This window comes from Stegodyphus dumicola, chromosome 2 (assembly GCF_044657685.1).
Source record: "Stegodyphus dumicola isolate Sdum_Otavi_A_Nest chromosome 2, ASM4465768v1".
In the NCBI taxonomy this organism is placed as follows: domain Eukaryota; kingdom Metazoa; phylum Arthropoda; class Arachnida; order Araneae; family Eresidae; genus Stegodyphus; species Stegodyphus dumicola.
Genome location: NC_140769.1, coordinates 114,701,263 through 114,714,909, shown reverse-complemented (window position 1 = coordinate 114,714,909; position 13,647 = coordinate 114,701,263). Strand labels below are relative to the sequence as shown.

General features: G+C 34.0%; 1 protein-coding gene across 1 annotated transcript in view; it reads left to right on the top strand.

Annotated features, from left to right (window-relative positions):
- Positions 1-1,064: 1,064 nt before the first annotated feature.
- Positions 1,065-13,647, top strand: part of LOC118198431 (uncharacterized) — a 199,768-nt gene continuing 187,185 nt past the window's right edge. Inside the window, exon 1 of the mRNA XM_085811041.1 lies at positions 1,065-1,131. The gene's annotated coding sequence lies outside the window, so the exon portion shown is untranslated. The remainder of the gene's footprint in view (positions 1,132-13,647) is intronic.

Here is a 13,647-nt window from a genome sequence, read left to right as displayed (position 1 = left end):
AATTAAATCATCACTAATGAGAACTCTTTCTGATCACGATGCCTTGCCGGTATCATTCCAGCAATTAAGCAGAAATTTCCTTTGAATCCGACCCGATAAACCTTAAATTCCCGAACGTGGAAACAAACGCAAGTCTGCTCTGTTTAAGTGACAATTGTCATCCCATGTGTTTGGTATCTGCAGTGGGAAGTCACTAGCATTGCATATGTAGGACGAGGGTGATGACTTTTAGCACTTTCAAGAACGAAAGATTTAGCCGCTGTGATAAATTCATTGCACTTCCTGTAGAATAAATCTTTGACATGAGGATCGAGGCTTTTCTTTCTTTTAATAAAGTTTCAACCTCTGTCCAATGTTTGTGTCCGATGGAAAGGCAAGCCTGCATTAAGTAGATATAATATATTTTTTAAGGCCTATTTATTTTTGAAATGAAATCTGTCTGCAAAAATTGTGGTTTACTTTGATAACAGAAGTGCTAATCTTTTTATTTAGGGTTCCTGTACATTCCGGCTAAAATTACGATTTATTTCAAAAACTGAGAAGCCCTGGAGCAATTTAAGCTCTGATAATACTGCATATGAAATAATATAGTGTATTTTATTACTACTTATTACTATCAATAATATTATACTATGCCAAATTCATTAGAAGTTGCACCAAATGTATGTTACACAAATATTCTGTTTTGAGTGTACTATTATATATGATTTCACGCATCTGCATGTCCTGCAACGGGGATGTTACTGTCCTTTTACTCGCGAGTACGGCGGTCGTAATTTAAAATCAACGGTTAGTCTAAGCAATAGTAAGAATTAACAGAGCGAAAAAAAAAAGAAAATAAAGAAGAAGAAACATTTTCAAGCAGGGCTAGTTCAAAGATACTGTCAACAGCTAAAGCGACAACAAAGTAAAATTACAATTTGCTTTGAATTATTTATGTTTAATTTACATGGGGTGCAAATTGTGCGGGCCACTTACAGTACCGAAAATTGCTGGAGCTGAGCCTGTGTCCATGGGATTCCAGCCTGGAAACACCCCAACTTTACGTCCGAGGAAGGGGGGAAGAGAGAGATGTATGCGCATGCGTTCTGTTCAGAAAGAGCAGCCTGCGCGAAGTTCCTTTTCGCAAAGGTAAGGGGAATTCCCTTTCTCTTAGTGGTAAAGCTGTGAAACGAAACCGAAACTTTTGTAGGTATGTAATATACCTGATATTTAATTCTTTATCAAAATCAGTTTCTTATAATTTCTAATAAAATTAGTGGTGGGAACGCAATGACATTCTGTGTTTGTGGTTTCTCTTTCTAAATTGCAATTGATGTAATATGCTGCGCAGGTAAACAAGTGTTCTGCGAGCATATGACAATCTTCTGTTTCCCACCTTCTTCTGAAAATCTGAATTTTCAGTAACTTCCGTTTGAGGAATCACATTCGGTATGTTTTAAACAGTTTAATTTTGATGTATCTGTACATTATTTAAAAGAGAGTGAAATGTCGAAGTTCAGCTCCATGATGATCGGCTGAAACCTTTTTCTCTCAAAACGTATTATGATTGTAATCGGAAATTCGAAATTCAGTAGGACGTATGGCGAAGTTGATGCTAGAAAAAAATTTTGAATGTAGCGTTAAGTGAATTTCGATTTTGATTTATGATTCGTAATGATGTATTAGCAGTGTATTCTTAATAGCGTATTTAAACAGATTCCATATTTTTGATAGTTTGCCATCTCTGTTAAAGTAATATGACAAATAGCATTATAATTCTACCCAGTATTTTATTTCACCTTTTAGATCACCAATATTCTAGGACATTGTTAGAGAATGTTTTTTTTTTTTTAAATTTTAATTCTTCATAAAAGTAACAGCATAGGAAAAGCATTAAAAAAAGAATGAATTAAAAGAATCTAAAATTTAATATGTTACTAATAATTTTATTGGTACTTTTCTGTTATCAGGGCCGGATTTAGAAATATATTTATGTATGCATATATGTAAGTACGAATGTGTGTGTGTACTTACACTAGTTTATCTAAACAGGTTATACCGTAACATATATATATATATATGTTACGGTGAAACACCGAAATCTGGAGAATGTCGACTTTCACCGGTGAATATCAACATTCACATAGTCGCTTGGTGTATCTCCGAAATATTTTCCAAATACTCTTATTTCTGACTTACACCGGTGAATGTCGACATTCACCACGTATTAATGGTGAATGTTGAACATATAAGAATATTATATTTCCTTTTCCGCACTTGAGACTCCGAATAAGAACTTAAAACACACAGTATATTCAAAATGAGAAAGGAAAATAATAGAAGTTATAAACTTACAAATTATGTGATTCAAATCTTATTTATTGCAACAACTTAAACTATTATGACACTTTGAATTGCACAAGAAGCCCTTGCTTTTACAACTGCATTTATTTGTGGAACACTTCCTTTTGGAATAGCAGCGTGTACATATACTCCTCTCTTTTCGACCTACACCAGAGCATATCTGTGATTGTCGACATACGCCTGCGAGGGTCTGAATGTACAAGAATGTAAAGAAATATTCAATCTTTCACCAACGTATTTGGTGAAAGTCGACATTCTCCAATTTCGGTCTTTCACAGTAACATATACATACATACACGCATGCATACATTCATAAATCCCGTCCCGATAACAGAACAGTACCATTTTACTATTGGCTGAATAATTTAAGTCATTTTTTATAAATGCTTTTCAGCTTAAATTAGAATAGCTGAACACCATATGTTTTTAATAAAAATAACTGTTGCTCACATTTGTTTTCAGTCACTTATATTTTCCAGTTTTTACTTGCAAATATCAATACAAAGTGCTAGCAAAATGACTTCTATTTTTTTTTCCATATATACTATGATCATCTTTTTATAAACCAGCTTGTTTTGCAAAAAATATTCGAAGTGTTTTGATAAAAAATAATTTATTCAAAACATTCTGAAAATGAACTCGCACCAGTATTTTCACTTTCAACAAACAGGTTATATTTAATAAAAACACATAAATAACAGGGCACTCAATATCTTTCTTAGATAGCCTTTAATTAAGATTATACTTATCATGCACTTTGGCATGGGTTCAGCTAATTTGTTTCCCTTAAGAATGTTCTGCTTTGCACTAAACCTTTGTAAAAATTGCATATAGTAGAGCATTCATAGAAATGCAGTCTTTCCGTGTTCCTTCTGCTACTCATTATGTTATGTTCATTAGATACAGTCAAAAATCATTAATTCGGACACCCATAATCCGGAATGATCTATAATCCGGACCTCAAAGCTACAAACTTTCTGCGCATGCGTCGCATTGACGCATGTGCTTAAGACCTTTACGGCTGCCAATATGCATGTACGCGTGCGCAAAATACGTTTACGAATGCGCATTTAATGTATATCAAACGGTATAAGCTAAGCTAAAATTGGCTGATCTTTGGAATATGGTAACTGGTAGTTTGGCGACATTTTGGAGGCGATAAAGGTTACTACCTAGGACTTTGGTAATAATGTGAGAAGCACTCAGTTCTGATTACGCATTATTTTGTGTGAGGGAAATGAGAGATCATGAGATATGTCATGTGACATTAATGGACGAATTACAGTTGTTTAATCGGAAAACGGGTGAAATCTGGAAATTTCATATTTAGCTATATTCTGTGTTGTGTGAAACGTGACATTAATGGACAAATTACAGTTCTTTAATCGGAAAAGGGGGTTAATTTGGAAAAGCTTCATTGTGTGTTGTGTGAAATAGTGTTGATTAATTTTCAGATTTCATGGCTCTATGTAAAGTGAATTCTAAATTTTTAATATGTTTATCTGATAATAATAATAAGTTGAGATTGTGTGAAAGGAAGGATATTACAAGTTTAAATGGCGGTGCAAGAAATATGGTGAAAATGGACATTTTGTGAAAAGGAGTGTAAGGAAGGGTACGTGGTTTGCTGAAAGTAGTCTGAGTATAGGTGAAATTTTATTAATTTCTTATTACTTGGTGAATAGACTTCCAGTTGACTACTGGATTTAGGATTTAGAAATTAGCAGTAGTACTGCAGCGACGTAATGAAGATTCTGAAGAGAATTAGGTAAGTTAGTACTTTTAATCATTTGAGAATATTATTTTTATACATTGTTCTAAATGTAAGGAGTAAATAAATTAAAATGGTATTATTTAAAAATTGTTATTAGCAATGATTTAGTTTAAAGTAATTATGATCGTAATCTAATTTTTATTCATTTAATGTATGTGCTTATTTATATTTTAAGTAGTGTTTTTTAATTTAATTATATTTTAATTTAATGATCGTGATTTTGTGAGTTATAGGTTTGTAGTATTTTGGAATATGTTTGACTAGTATATGTTGAGTATTTTCATGCATTTTCGTGAAATTTTTCTAATATATGAGAAAAAAGCAGTGTACATGGATATAGTGAAGAGTGTGCACAATGCCATTTTTGTGCAATTCTGGGATGTTTTTTTAAGTAAAAATAAGTCGACGTTTACATGGTTTAGTGATATTTTAATTAAATGATAGTTATTTTGTGAATTTTATTTGTGTAGGAATTTGGTATACGTTTTAGTTGAAGTAAACGTGCTTGGAAATAATTTAAATATTTGACACTAAGTATTTGTAGTGTTTGTGGTATGAATTCGTTGGTGACGTTTATAATATAATAGATAATTTAGAGGTAAAAGTTTTTGGATATTTTATTTATTTTATACGTGGAAATTTTCATATTTGGAAAGGGTATATACTTTTTCGTGATAAGGTAATTTCATATGTGTTCTTTTTACCGCGTTTAAAGATTCAGAAAATTGTCATGCATTTTCGTGAAATTTTTCTAATTTATGAGAAAAAAGCAGTGTACATGGATATAGTGAAGAGTGTGCGCAATGCCATTTTTGTGCAATTCTGGGATGTTTTTTTAAGTAAAAATAAGTCGACGTGTACATGGTTTATATGTATGTGTTATTGTGAAAAACGCGCAAGGAGTTTGCGATTGTGCACTTTTTCCCAATTTTGCAGTGAATATTTGTCATGATTAAGCAGTTTTGTTAGATAAAATTTCTAGTATAAGTGTAATTTGGCTAGTAGATTGTTGGAAAAAGTGTTCAGTAAATAAAAAGAAAAGAAACATGTCTTTACTTTGTGAAGACGAAATGGCGGCGGAAAAAAAAATAGAGGGTTGCTGTAGCAGAGTTGGTCGCCAAATTTTCGCCAAGAAATCGCCAAGTTACCATAATCCAAAGATCAACCCTAAAATTATCTAATTCAGTTAATGTTGCAGATTGCGTTGTTCCTTAATCTTTGAATTGGATTCGGCTTATTATTTTTTGCAGACTGTTAGAGCAATTTTATAAAAGTAAGCTTGAACTTTCGATTGTGTCAAATTGAATTTCTGATACAGTCAAAAGTCGTTAATTCGGACACCCATTATCTGGAATGATCTATAATCCGGACCTCAAAGCTACAAACTTCCTGAGCATGCGTCGCGTTGACACCTTTACGGCTGCGAATATGCGTGTGCGCATGCGCAAAATACGTCTACAAATGCACGTTTAATGTATAACGAACGGTATAAGCTAAGCTAAAATTATCTAATTCAGTTAATGTTGCAGATTGCGTTTTTCCTTAATCTTCGAATTGGGTCCGGCTTATTATTTTTTGCAGACTGTTAGAGCAATTTTATAAAAGTAAGCTTGAACTTTCGATTATGTCAAATGTAAATATTTTTGTATATAGGACTTGTGTATTAAGATATTTATCTCATTTATCCATATATATTCAAGAATATTGTGTATATCCAGGAAACTATGTATACAGCCATAATACAGAATTTTTTCATTCTTATACAAACACTTCTACTCATTTTCATGCTTCACTGCAATGCTCGCTTAGTCGCACTTTTAAAAGTTCTGCCGATGCAGTGTTCCACCTCATAGAACACCCACAGAATTAAAACGGTAAGTGTAATTTTTACAAAATTTTACCTGTATACTCCTTTAGGACTAAATAGACTGCATACAACTGTTTTTGCTGAAATTCCGATGTTAACGTATAGTGTGCCGCAGAGGGTTAATAAAGAGATTTTCCAATCTGGGGTGCTTGTCATTCTAATTTTGAACAGACTGCATTAAATTTCTGGAATAGAATCATTCTTCGCTTGTTTTGGTTTAGCCTGTTCAATCCAGATGGGAAAGTGACCCCCCCCCAAAAAAAAGTCCATTGATTGCTTTGCTGCGAACTGTAACGGTTTCAATATTCGCGATTTTGCGGAGAAAGGGGAGAACTCCCAACTTCCGTAATGTATAATGCATTGGGGTGGGGGGAAGAAAAGAAAAAAAAAATTATTTTGACTATTCGATTACTTTCACTTTATTTATGCCATTCTGAATATTATTCCTTTGAAAACTAATTTGTGTTAAAACACACCCATTTTTGAAGTTTATCTATACTTCAGCAGTTACTGCAAATGTAATATTATAAATATTCATACATAGACCGCTGTTCTAGATATTATAAATTGTAATTAAAATTATTTGTGCAAAGGTGTCTGCTAATTGAAACTGAATTATCCAGGGCAGATGGCGAGGACGCCCCTTTGCTTACTGCCCCACGGGGTTTCCCCCTCCTACTTGCTTAAAGTAGAGTGCAATGAAGGAAATCACTAGCAATGTATTTCTTAAGAGCCACCCCTTGCTTATTCAATAAAGGTGATTTAAATAATGAAATGTTAATTCACATGTCAAAGATCTCTTTGTACACAACATTTCTTGTGTAGATCTTTCCATCTTTTTTAAACTCGCCTTGCAGAAGACCATCCATTATTTTTAATTTTACGTCCGTTCTTTCAGGAACTCTTGAACAGGCAACATAAAGTTGACCATGTTCAAATGCAGGCTCAGGTAAAAAAATGCCAACATGCTTAAGCGTTTGGCCCTGAGACTTATGGATGGTCATAGCAAAGGCAAGTTTTACAGGAAATTGTGTACATCTCAATTGAAACGGCAAACCTGTGCCGTGGCAACGTGCCATTGGCTAGTACAGTTACGCAAGCAACCAATAAACTATCAGCGACAGACAGACACTTAAGCTGCATATATATGTATGGGGTGAAGTAACATCATCTCCTCTAAAACGGCTGACTCCCGGGCTTAGCGAAGTACACCGTTGCATTCCGCAGGTCCGTTGCACGCCATTTTGACCATTTGCGTCTTCTTGGGGCTTTAATTAGCCGAGATATTAATTAAAAACTAATTTTCCCCTACGTTTTCCCTGCATTTTCCACTTTCTTTCTTGGGTTTTCCCTATTACAGGGATTTGGCTACGTGCCAAATTCTTTTTTCTCGAATATCTATGAAACGGCGGCAAGTTGAAATTCGAGACGCATATCCTCATTCCAAAAAATTCTCCGAATCCATCAATACCGTTCTCATCTTCGTACGACTTTAATCGGCTGAGATATTAATTAAAAACTGTGGAAACGTTAATTTCGGAGCCCATTATTCCGAGTGGCAACAGTAAACTATTGGTGACACACATTTTAGCCGCTTATACATAAAGATATAAGCATACTGATCATAATGCAGACGAGAGTTGGAAGTGCTGGCATGAGGTGTTGATGTTGATGATTAGAGAAATTGTTCTTTCTGTCTATGGCATTGCTTTATTCCTGCGATTTTGTGAAGTAAGGGGAAAAGACATTGCTCTCACTGCTGAAGCTTATCCTGAGTTGCTGTCATCTCTTCTTGGTGTTCACGATAAGTATGTTTTCATTATTCTTTTCGCCATTAGGTTAAAAGTTAGGATTCATGCATATCATGGACAAGGAGGTGATCGAAAACCATATCAAATCTGTGTGTAATTACAGAAATCTGGAAGTTACCAGCGATAATTTAGAAAAACTTAAGCAACTTATGCTTTCTGAGTTTCATGCTTATCAAAATTCACTTAATCCAAATAATGCGACTGAAGTTCACTTAGCTCACGTCAATGCTATGGAAAAGGATATACAAATCTTAGAATTATACATTAGTGAAATGAAACAAAAAGAAACCCTAAATAATCCAACACAGGAAACAAGTCAATCTGATATTACTGCTAGTCAAAAATCTAGAACCAAAAAGAAAACCACAATAGATAAAGAAGGATACATAACCCCTAGAATAACTCATAAGAGAACTCTATCGAATTCTGAAATAGAAGAACCAGCTCAAAAAATAAATTCGAGGAACTAAACCCTGAAGACAATATGGAAGCTGAGGAAGGTGAATTTATTACACCCAACAAAAAAGCAGGACACATTCCCCCTATAGTCTTAGCAGACTCCACGGGGATTGGGATAAGATGAAAGATGATTTTGAAGAGCAATTAAATATAAAAAAATATCGTGGAAACCTAAGTGGAGGTACACTGACCATAAGAGTTTATGACTCAGACCACTACCGCACAGTTACTGAATACCTAACTAAACTGCATATTCCTTTTCATAATTTTAAACTCAACAGTGAAAAGCCTATCAAGGCAGTAATTAAAAAACTTCCAAAAACAGCTAATATGGAACTAATAAAAAAATTGCCCAAGAAGGTATCCCAATTCAAAAAATTCGACAAGTAATTCACACTATTGAAGGAAAGCAAGTTCATCTTCCTGTTTTTATAGCAGAATGTACTAGAAATAAAGAAGGTAAAAGAATATATGATCTAAAGAAACTCGGAGGTCTGTATGTCTTTTGCGAGCCTTTTAAAGCTTACCCTGGACCCGTGCAGTGCCGTAAGTGTCAAAGGTACGGGCACACACAGGACAAATGTCACTATAAACCTCGCTGTTTAAAATGAGCCTTATGAAACATTCACTTGTAAACAAACAAAAAAAATGACAAAAAGCCCCCTGTCTGTGCCCTCTGTGGGCAAAATCACGTTTCTTCCTTCAAAGGTTGCAGTAAACATCCTTATAATGTTCAGAAGCAAATCGAAGAATTTAAAGCTTTAAAAGAAGAAAAGAAAAAAGAACAATTTAAATTTAATAAAAAAAAAAAAATGATTTTCCTTCACTCCCTGAGAACAAACCAAAAAATGCATGGAAAATGAAAACAATAATAAAACAGAAGACACAAACAAACTCATAGTCAAATAAATTTTATCTCAGCTACAAATAGCTTCTTAAAGATTTACTACAATGCAAACGGCATCAGATACTAACAAGTGGAAATTTCAAATTTTCTTACTGAACATAACATTGATGTTATGCTAGTAAATGAAATGCATCTCCGGTCTTGCGACAAATTTAAAATGCAAGGCTACTGCATCTACAGAAAAGACAGAAGACATAATAGAGGTGGAGGAAACGCATTTCTCATTAAAAACCATATGAAAACAGCCAAATATGATTTACTCTGCTTATACTATAGAAAATACTGCAGTACTTATCTATAGTGGATTTAGATAACCTTTTCTTTTTATCTCCATCTACAATCCCCCCTCAAGTACTCTTGATCTTAATAATCTGAAACTACTTACTGAAAATAACTACCCCACCTTAATAGCAGGTGATTTAAATGCTAAACATTCCTCTTGGAACAATAGAGTCACAAATAGAAATGAAGAAAATTTAAACAACTTCATCCACAATAGTAACATCAATCTCATTGCTCCCAGTCACCCAACAAACTATATGCACAATGGACTCAGAGATATTTTAGATATAGTTTTGATGAAAAACCTTCCTAATATTCCTAATCTTGATGTTCTCCCAGAACTTTCGTCTGACCATCTCACTATAGGCTTCAATTTCTATGGATTTTATCCCCCTCTCCCTAAAGCTCATACAAAAGTTAATTGGTATATGGTTACTGAACAGCTAAATTCTGTAAACTGCAGAGCCAGACTTCGTTATGACTGTGATATTGAGCTGGAAATCACGAGATTAAACTCCAAAATTCAAAATGCTATCAATAATGCTACCTATACAGTCAAGAATAAAAGCGTTTGGTAAAGTTTTCGAACGAGTACTTAGTGCTCGGCTCACCAATCATCTAGAACGCCTTAATCTAATAGACAAGCATCAATTTGGATTCTGCAAAGGCCACAGTACCACACATCAAATATTAAATTTAGATCAATTTATTGCCCAAGAATTTACGAAAAGGAACGGAGTAGTGGCGTGCTTCCTTGATTTCGAAAAGCTTTCGATTGAGTGTGGCATGCTGGCTTACTTCATAAGCTATCTAACTTTCTTTTACCAAACAGCTTTATCAAGCTTATGCATTCTTATTTTAAACATCGTACTTTTCAAGTGCGCTGTGGTGAAGCAATCTGTTCAAAAAAAGTGATTTACAGTTGAGTAGCGTAGGGCAGTGTTTTAGGACCGAAGCTTTTTACAATATTCATAAATGATATGCCTCTACCTTTTCATTCTAATATACTCAAATATGCTGACGACACAGTCATCCTCACCAGTTCACGAAGTCCAAATAATGCTTTAGAGAAACTTCAGCTCCAAGTCAACATTATTAACAAATTTTGTCAAGACTGGAAAATCAAACTAAATACTGATAAATGCTGCATAGTTCTCTTCCGCAGATACTGGAAAAATATCTCAGTGAATATAAATATCCGACTCAATAATCAAGATATTCCTGTTGCCAACTCCTATAAGTACTTAGGTGTCTATATTGACAAAACCCTAAATTTCAAAGATCATATTCAATATGTTACAAATAAGGCTAACGCTGCTTTCATTGCTCTCTACTCATTAATTGGAAGAAACTCTAAGTTAAACCTCCGTACCAAGAAAAATATCTACATCTCACTTATTCGCCCAATAATCCTGTATGCAGTTCCAGCCTGGGCTGCTGCCCGAAAAATAGACAAACAAAAATTAAATGTTCTTCAGAACAAAATCTTACATAGCATAATGAACGCACCCTGGTTCGTGTGAAATTCTCAAATTCACAAAGACCTGGATATCAACCTAATTCACGACCAAATCCTAATTTCTGCACACAACTTCTTTGAAGATACGAGAAATTCTCCCTATGAAGCTATTAAATCGCTTACAGACTATGACCCTACTATTGAGCATGTAGTGAAAAGACCTCGAACGATCCACCACAATTCTAAGTGGTGCTAGTGTATATATTGTAAAAATATTTTTATTTTACTATTACTCTTCAGTTACTATTCAAGAAAGATGAACTTTAAAGTTAGGACTTTATTTTTCATCAATGAATTCTTCGTTTTACTACTTATTTAACCAAGATTTTTACTTTTACTTTTTATTTTTACTATTTCGTATCGTTTGTTTTAAAATCAAAATTCGTGGTCAACACCAAGTGCTTACTCTCACTCGTTAGCCCTAGTGAGCCACATGACCTCATTTTTGCCTCTTACAGTTTCTTATTCATTTAATGATTATATCGCAAGTTTAGATGATTTTCAAGCGTTTCAGAAAGACATAGAACTCTTAAATTCACAGATAAATGTTGCTTTTACTATATTCGAACTTCATTTATTTCCAAAAACTACAAAAAACATCATTTTTCGAACTCTTGACTCCTCGACAAATCTTAATGCCGGACGCTGATCACGTGTTTCTGCTCTTCTAGACTCACACAGAAGCTTAGACTTTCATTTCGTCTCTCGCCGCCATTGATATAATCCCCCATGATATGCTATGATATGCAATTTAGCAAAACTTATTTTATGAGTTTTCTCATTTACTGATCTCGCCTTCGAGCACAGTGTATTTTTAAATACAAAATTTTTAACTTTATGGCCTATGGTATAATGATAATATACTGGTAAGAAAGAGCTCCCAGTAGCTAAAGCCAGCAGTAAAGATATAATCCAAGATCCAAGACCGATCATAATAAACGCAAATATGAACTCACCACACGGAACAAGAATGTAAATTATTAAAATCTTGATAGAAATTCAAACGTGTGTAGTATTGGGTGGGAGCAAAAGAATATGGAATGTACCAGAATTTTCTACCGCTTTCGCAATTCTTTGACCAATAGAGCGACATGCACGTTATGTTAATGCAGAGAAAGGGGTGGAAAGCTATTTCTGGATCATGATTCACCATCTGACATTCCATATAAGTAAGAAAAGTTGTTTATTTAGTTTCGGCTTTGGTACGGAGAAAAAATGTACATTCGGTTAAAAAAAAAAGCTTTAAAAGCAAAATATAAGCACTAAAAAGAAAAAGTAAGTACTTTAGAGAAAAATAAGCACCTATAAGGGCTTTTATACTTTATTTTCAAATATAAGGTCTAATAAGCACTTGCAAGAACCGCTATGAATTCTGTAGTATAATTTCGGAGCCACTACTTGAAGTGTCAGAATTATAATTAACATTGTCTTCCACAATATCCTCTAACAATGAAAAATTAAGCACATCTTCACTATCACTCAATTCTATATTCTCATCACAATAATTATTTTTCTCCATGTTGCTAACCATAAAATGGGTCAAATAATGTTTCAATCGTAACAGTATCGAGACTAAGCACGTTTTAACTACAGATAACAATTGCCAACGCCGACAATTCCGTAACATCTTAAGCCTAATCATGCTAAAAACATTGGGCTCCGCAGCGGAGTCTATGGAGTTAAGGAACCAATGACGGACCACTCCGTAGCGGAGCCAACGGAGCGCTAAGGGTTAAATTTATTATGTAGTTGTTCCTTAATATCATTAATTACCTGACTATCTTTGCAACATATCAACAAATCATCAACAAATAAAAGAGTATATACAAATATATCATTTTCAAATTTTACATAAAAACAATAATCATATTTACTTCTACAAAATTGTAAACTCTCAATATACTCATTAGAACACTCATACCAAGCATATGGGCTTTCTTTCAACCCATACAGTGCTTTCTTTAATTTATACACTCTATTCAAATTATCATTATAACCTTGTGGTTGTTTAACATAAACCTCAGATACAACATAACCATTTAAAAAAGCAGTCTCAACATCCATTTGATGAATATTTAAATTATACTGACAAGAATATGAAAGTAGCAATTTTAAGGTTTGCATCTTAATGACAAGGGAGTAAGTATCGTCAATACTATCTTTTTGCTGGAAACCTCGAACCACTAATAAAACCTTGAACCATTAATAAAACATTACACTTTAAAAACATTACCTGGTTTTCTTTTGAATACCCCACTTCACATCTAGAATTGCTTTATCCTCTGGTTTAGTCACTAGTGTCCAGGTGTCGTTTTTAACAAGACTGCTCATTTCACTGTCCATTGCCTCTTTCCAATGTCCAGCCTCGCTGCATGTTGTCGCCTCTTTAAAGTTACCTGGAACTCTAGCATCACAAAAATTTGCACTAACACAATAGTACCCTAATTCTTCATGAAATCGAACTGGTGGAGTGATTTGCCTTCTTGTTCTCATTCCACTTTTTGTTTCATCTTCATTTATCACACTGTCCTTGGAGTTATCATTACTTAATTCATATGACACTTCTTAAGGTTCATTCTTATCTGTATCATCATTCTCATCTTCATCATCACAACCTACACACGTTATATCTTCTTTAATGATGTCAACATGCCTGGCAACTATTATTCTGTTATTCATCAA